At 31.6% G+C, this 7,192-nt stretch overlaps 1 non-coding gene across 1 annotated transcript; it reads left to right on the forward strand.

Annotated features, from left to right (window-relative positions):
- The first annotated feature begins 6,305 nt into the window (after nucleotides 1-6,305).
- On the forward strand, nucleotides 6,306-6,509 carry LOC141413168 (small nucleolar RNA SNORA73 family). Its single transcript, XR_012437979.1, has one exon. It is a non-coding gene; the product is annotated as a small nucleolar RNA SNORA73 family (small nucleolar RNA).
- Nucleotides 6,510-7,192: the final 683 nt, after the last annotated feature.

A 7,192-nucleotide genomic window follows, 5' to 3' on the forward strand; every position in this document is an offset into this window, starting at 1 on the left:
TCAAGTGAAGCACTATTAAATGACTTCAAAGCAAAATTATACAAATGACAAACATTCTGCAGAATTATGGCTACTTTAAATCCTAACATTTTGGATTTTCATCTTGTATTTTTCATTTAAGACATTCTAAATTTTAGGCATACATTTTCTCTTTTTATTTATTATTGTGCTGGGTGGGAGCACATTGTAGCATTTATAAAAGTTCTTACAATATATCATACTTGAACTTACTCCCTCCACCATTATCCTTTTTTTCCTCCTCCTCCTGCTTCTGGAATAATTTCAGCAGGTACCATTTTCCCATTTATACACATATGTAATCAGCATTTGCTCTATATTCACCTTCCTGTGTCCTTTCCCAATCTCTTCTCCCGTCTCACTAATATCAAGCCCCCCAGGCACCCAATTCTCCAATTTTGTAAAAGAAATAACTGACATTTTTGCTTGTTTAAGATAGTTACTCAGGGAGTTTCCTTCTGGCATTTCCATGTGTGTATGTATTATATCCCGAATTGGTCATCTCCTCTATTTTTTTGAATATATATATATATATATATATATATATATATATATATATATATATATATTATTGTTGTGCTTGGGTATATTGTGGCATTTACAAAAGTTCTTACAAGAAATCAAATAAATCATAGTTGAATTTATTCCTTCCATCATTCTCCATTATCTCTCCTCCCCCCATTCCTGGAATAGTTCAACAGGTATCATTTTTCCATTTACATACATGTGTACATAGTATTTGCTCACTCTCTTTCACCCTTTCCCTGTCCTCTCCCTTCCCACTTTTAGTAACCCCCCAGACAAGCCCTGTTCTGCCCTCCTTTTCTCCAATTTTGTAAAATAAAAAAATGACATTTTTGTTTGATTAAAATAGATATACAGAAGAAGAAGAAAGTAATGAAATTTTTGGTTGCTTATGATTTTTCTTTCCACCTCAGTCCCTTTCTAATGGAGATTAGAAAAATTTTATATTCATTCTTGTATAGAGAGTACTTCACCCAAATTCATTTTGAATATTTATTCTTACATTTAGCATCCATGTGAATAACCTAGAATGTTTAATTAAGCACAGATTGCTGGATACAAGTTTGCAGTGCTGATCTACTGGGTCTGAATTTGGGATTACTCATCTGCCTTCATAACAAGTTCCCAGGTGAGGGTGATCTTTTGGGCTTGAGAAATGTAGTTTGAAAATCACTGCTTTAATAATTCTTTCAGTGAAAATCTGTGCATTATAAATGCTACTTGTTTTTTTTTTATTTTTGCTTATAATTTTGAATTCTGTACCTTTCAGAGTTTCTCCAATTATCTAGATACTCAAACTTAAATGTAAATTAGATGTCAGAACTGAGGAATTACATAAAATTGATTTTCAAGTATAAATGCTTCACACAGGCATTTACTGGACTTTCTTAATTTCTTCCATGAATATAGTATTCAAATTAAGCCACAAAATATAAGTTCAATATTTAGAAAGCAGTTTTTTAGGAATCATCTTTGAATATAGAAAGTATTCTAAGATAACCGAAGCTTTCTCACTCTGCACAAAATTAGTAGTTTTTTCCTTATGTGTACCTAAAAAAAAGTTTCTTAATTTTCCAAGTATTATTTTTACTTCAGGTATATTGCTGAACCCAGAATGTTAAAGCATGGGAATAGATGCAGGATGAGTTTCTCCAGGCAGAGATAGATGGTGGATGTAGTAAATGATCAATGCACTGAATACATAGTTCAGAGATTCTTATAGCCTTTCACTCAAAACTAAAATTAGTCTAATTATTTTTTTAATGGAGATACTGGAGCTTGAACTCAGGACTTCAGACTTGCTAGGCAGGTTCTCTACCACTAGAACCACTCTGCCAGCTCTTTTTTATTTTGTGTATTTTTGTAACAGGATCTTGCAAACTATTTGCTTCAAATAGAGATCTTCTTTGTCTCCCGAGTAGCTAGAATTACAGGTGTGAGTCACCAGCAAGTTAATTCTTATTACAAGTTAGAGCATTTATTTTAAGGAGGATTTAAAGACCAAAAATCGTATGTTCTCCCTCATATGTGGACATTAGATCAAGGGCAAACACAACAAGGGGATTGGACTATGAGCACATGATAAAAGCGAGAGCACACAAGGAAGGGGTGAGGATAGGTAAGACACCTAAAACACTAGCTAGCATTTGTTGCCCTTAACGCAGAGAAACTAAAGCAGATACCTTAAAGCAACTGAGGCCAATAGGAAAAGAGGAACAGGTACTAGAGAAAAGGTTAGATCAAAAAGAATTAACCTAGAAGGTAACACACACGCACAGGAAATCAATGTGAGTCAATGCCCTGTATAGCTATCCTTATCTCAACCAGCAAAAACCCTTGTTCCTTCCTATTATTGCTTATACTCTCTCTACAACAAAATTAGAAATAAGGGCAAAATAGTTTCTGCTGGGTATTGAGGGGGGGAGAGGGAGGGGGCAGAGTGGGTGGTAAGGGAGGGGGTGGGGGCGGGGGGGAGAAATGAACCAAGCCTTGTATGCACATATGAATAATAAAAGAAAAATGAAAAAAAAAGTAAATAAAACTTGAACTAGAAATTTCTGAAATGCGGAGTTTTTCTTCTTTAGAAATAAGCAGTAGAAAAACCAAGAAAGTCTGTATAGTAATGTATGATGAAGTCTTCTGTAGGAAGAACTATTTTTGGCATTTTATGGAAGAATGTGTACCTGAGCTCTTCATAGTCCTGGTATACTATACCCAGAATAGAAAGACAGTTGAAAACCCAAAAGAATGATGAAATGATATGTTTTGTAATGTGTGCATATTTGAATTATTGGTCAAAATTGCATGTATTTTTTTTTGCTATTATCAAATTAAGCTTCTTTTATTTTCCTGTTCCTCCATCCTTATTGTGTGATAGTTATTCTCATGATTACAAGCCAGTGGATGGAAAACTATCTAATTAAGATATACTGCAGTCAAGAGAATTTTACCAACAAAGATAACTTCTTATAATTCTACTATAATGTAGATGTGCCCACATTTTAAGGATATTGTCTGGTTAGGAACTCTTTATTGCTATCACATGATAATTATTATCAAGCTGAAAATCCTACATCTACTTTATCATTTGTCAAATTCATTTTACCTTCAAATATTCAATAAAATGTGACTATAATTTCTTAAGAAATTGGAATAAGTTGTTTACAATTTAATAAATATTTTACAAATTTATGTATCTATAACTAATGTTTTATAAGAAAGAATTTTACAGTAATGTATCATTTTTCTCATTTGTTATTTAGAATTAAGTTGCAGCTAATTAACATTACCACATAGTAGATACAGGGAAAAAGGACTCCTCAAATATTGCTGAAGTTCTTGAACAGAATTTAGACAAACACAGACACCAATAGCATAAAAAGTGTACTATAAAGAGAAATTCAAGAATTTAATAGCAAAACGAAATAGAAAAATTAAATGCCTGTATTTTCAACTGAACTATATTTTGTATATATATATATATATTTTTAAGTCTTTTTATTATTATTTTTATAGTAGAGTTTTCTTCCAGTTGGTAACAAATTATGGTGTATCTAACGTTTCAATTATTTCATTATATATATATATATAATATTTAATGTTTGTTTTATGGCTATTCTTACCATTATAAGCTAGCAAGTCTAAATAAGCTATACAATTTGCACATACATATTTAGTTTTTGAGAGATCATAAGATTATGGGTATAGATTTAAATACTACTAAAAGCATCTTACTAATGTTTTTATGTGTCTGTAATAAAGCTCTGGTTGTCCATCTATTTTTGTTGTATGTATTTTACTTAAAATAGACATTCAATCTAATGATGTAATAATTGGTTGCTGTTGCCTCTTCCTCTTTCCCCTTTGCTTTTTCCTTTTTCTTTTCTTTTTGATTAATCCTTTAATTTGGATTTCTTTTGAGCTGATATTTAGAGGGTATGTGCATAAGCACCACAGATATAAAATAATAAACTTATTTAAATCTACATAATTAAGAGTTATAGGATAGTCCATAACAAATTAAAGAATGAAGAATATCTGTTGGTTAAAATTATTCCAAAAATCATGTTTCTATAGCTTAGTTTGTCCTATAAAATTTGGCATCACAAAGTAAATGTGGGTTTATGAAAGGTGTTTATGATGATTCAGATATACTATAATAATTTACTGTTTATAGTTATTTATATTTCATAAAAGGCATTGGTTATTAGGGAAAGTTTATTAACTATACATTTACTGAATCCCTGCTGAGAGGTATTTTGATAGAAACATAAGACATAAAAAGATATGACTTCAAAGAGCTGGTATTACAGAGAGGGAATCAGTCAGAGAGACTTAGCAAACTATTTTATTTCATTCATGAACATATCCCAGTGGATTACCATTCAAAAGTCTTCCCTTTTGTCATCTACCAATATAAAACTATGTCTTTTCTCTTTTTATTGGATTTAATCTGTGTCTTGCAGGAACAAGTCTATATTCACTATACATTTCTTTACCTTCCTCTAAGCCCTTTAGTCTTTGGCACTCACTTTTTTCTCTATATAATGTTCTTAAATTGATAATAATAAAATCACTAGTAACATAGTAACATGATTTTCAATGTCTTCCTGTATGCCTAACAGGTATCTCTATTCACCTCGAAAAAATATATTCCAAACTTACTCATTTATTTTTCTTAATGTTTCCTATTTTGCTACTATTTACTTGCTGCCACCACAATTAACTTAAAATATTCTATCTTTTCAATATTAAGCTATGTTCATTACTCATTGATGATTTTTCCACTTTGTCAGTCCTATAAATTTATTAACATGTACTTCAACCTTTACATTTATCTAATATAAAAATATTATTTCCTCTCATCTATCATTCATACTTCTATTTAAAATACAATATGCAGGTTCAAACCCAATTTCATGAAAACTTTTTCTTCTGTACCATCAACACTATAGAATCTATGACCCTTAATGTGAAGATCACAATTGTATTAATTTTACTTAACTCTCTAGACTTGTATTTTGTTATTTCCAGTCACACAATATTCTGTGGTGTAGCAAACCCAAGTAACTTATAGTCATGCACCAAATATAGTCTGGATTTCAAGCTTTAATCCTGTTGTTTTGCTTGCTGAAATGCTTTTCCATATTCTCATATTTTGGTTTACTTTTCATAATCCAATTAGCTTTAACTGTGCCATCAATACAGACAAACAGTGTTTGTTATCTAAGTCTTTCACAGTATTCACAGATATCTGTTAAGTCATGTTTGTACAGTGATAATTGTACTAACCTATTAAGTGCTGAAAAAATTCTCTATTATCTGAAGGAGTCCATGAGAGCAGAAGTAGGAAATTATGGTGCTTAATTCATGTTTCCAGTACCAAGCAGATTCTGTAACAGAGTTAAGAGCCCTTACATGAAAACAAATAAATAAGAGGAAGGTGGTCACCTCACAAAATTAAAAGCAAGACTGTTACTGAATTAAACTTGAGAAAAAAATTAGAGCTATACTAAGCAGGATGAGGGAACAAGAACAAATACAGTCTCAAACAAAAGAATAACCATGGTATGTTTTGTAACTGCAGATGTTTGATAGGTCTGTCTTAGAATACAGTTTAGGCACTAATGTACTCAGAGATGGCAAAGCCAAAGAAAGCAGAAAAACATCACTGAAGGTCACAAATAATATCTTATGGTCTGTACTCATTATATATTTAAATATTACAAGCAAAGAATCAACAACAAAAACATGAAAACCTTAAATTTTACAAAATCTCTATTATCACTTTCTGTATTTGAGCAAATCAACATTTAAAATAAGAAATTTTGAGGTCATGACTTATAAAAGTGAAAAATAGACTTGGTAAGAGGAATAACTTAAATAACCTTATGGTGTGCAGTTGACTTGAGAGTACTTTTGCTGGTTTGAGTGGGTTCAATGTGGTGGTGTTCACATTGCTAAGATTAAATGTACATGACAAAGTTTTTAAGCATTGTACTGTATCCTACTTTGAATGTGTTGAGTTTGGCTTACTTAGAACATATACATTGGCAATGAAAATGGGAATCAGCAAAATAATCTGATTGGAAATTAGATACTTGGGAAGCCATAAGCAGGAAGGTAGATAGATCAAAGCCACTCAGAGATATGTATCTAGCAGTGGAAGTGAAATGGCTAATGGTGGAACCCTTGATAGCAACTATATACAAACAGCAAGAGGCTTAACTGTAAAAAATTGAATGAATCAAAATGGTTTCAGTCTAAAATGGATACCCTGCCAGGTCACTCTCTCTGGGCTCTGTTTGATTGGTGGAAGAGAACAAAAAACTCTGTCCCGTGATGTACAGTCCCTTTCAACAATACTGAAGGGGAAGCTGTGCTTTGAGTCTGTGCCTGCATTTTCCTACACCTTCTGAGAGACCTGTGGCCAATGACTGAGGAGAAAAGTCTTGAAGGAAACAGTCTTCTATAACTTAACTTGGCTGTAAGTAATCTTACATATTTTTAGAAAATTTTATTTTTGTCTTAATGTATTCATTAATGAATAAAGTGATTTATGAAAGCTGAAGAAGAATACTGTCAAAGAAAACAAAGTACAAATTCAAGGATGTAAGAATAGTTAAATAAGATGTTTTCAAGGGTCAACTATGGATTGTAATACTCTTACATGGAAATATTCTGCTCATGAAAAGAGCCTCTATAAAACATATAAATTTCTTTTATAAAAACATTTTTAAAATTCTAGGATTAAATCTCATCATCTGGTTACAATTTCTCTTGGAAGGAAAGATGAAGTCAGTAGATAGAGTGCTTTGTGTTTGTTTATATTTGTAGGGTTCAATTTTATTACAGTGTAAACATTCTCAATAGCCAGCCCAGATATCATAAAAGATTAGTCTCTCTTTTCCTCTTTTTTCCCTTTCCCTTCATCCTGAAACTTTAAGTAATGAAGGTGAGAGGAGAAGAATGTTGAAGTTTTAAAGAATTATGTCCTAAGTAAAGCATATTTTTCTGAGTAAAATATGTGTCAAAAAATCAGGTTAAAGTTCCTTTCAATGACGAATGATGTTTCTATTGTCTGCTCATCATAAAAATTCACTTTTTTTGCAGTATTGAGATTTGAACTCAGGGCTTTGCACTTGTTAGG

The sequence above is a fragment of the Castor canadensis genome, chromosome 10 (genome assembly GCF_047511655.1).
Source record: "Castor canadensis chromosome 10, mCasCan1.hap1v2, whole genome shotgun sequence".
Taxonomy (NCBI): domain Eukaryota; kingdom Metazoa; phylum Chordata; class Mammalia; order Rodentia; family Castoridae; genus Castor; species Castor canadensis.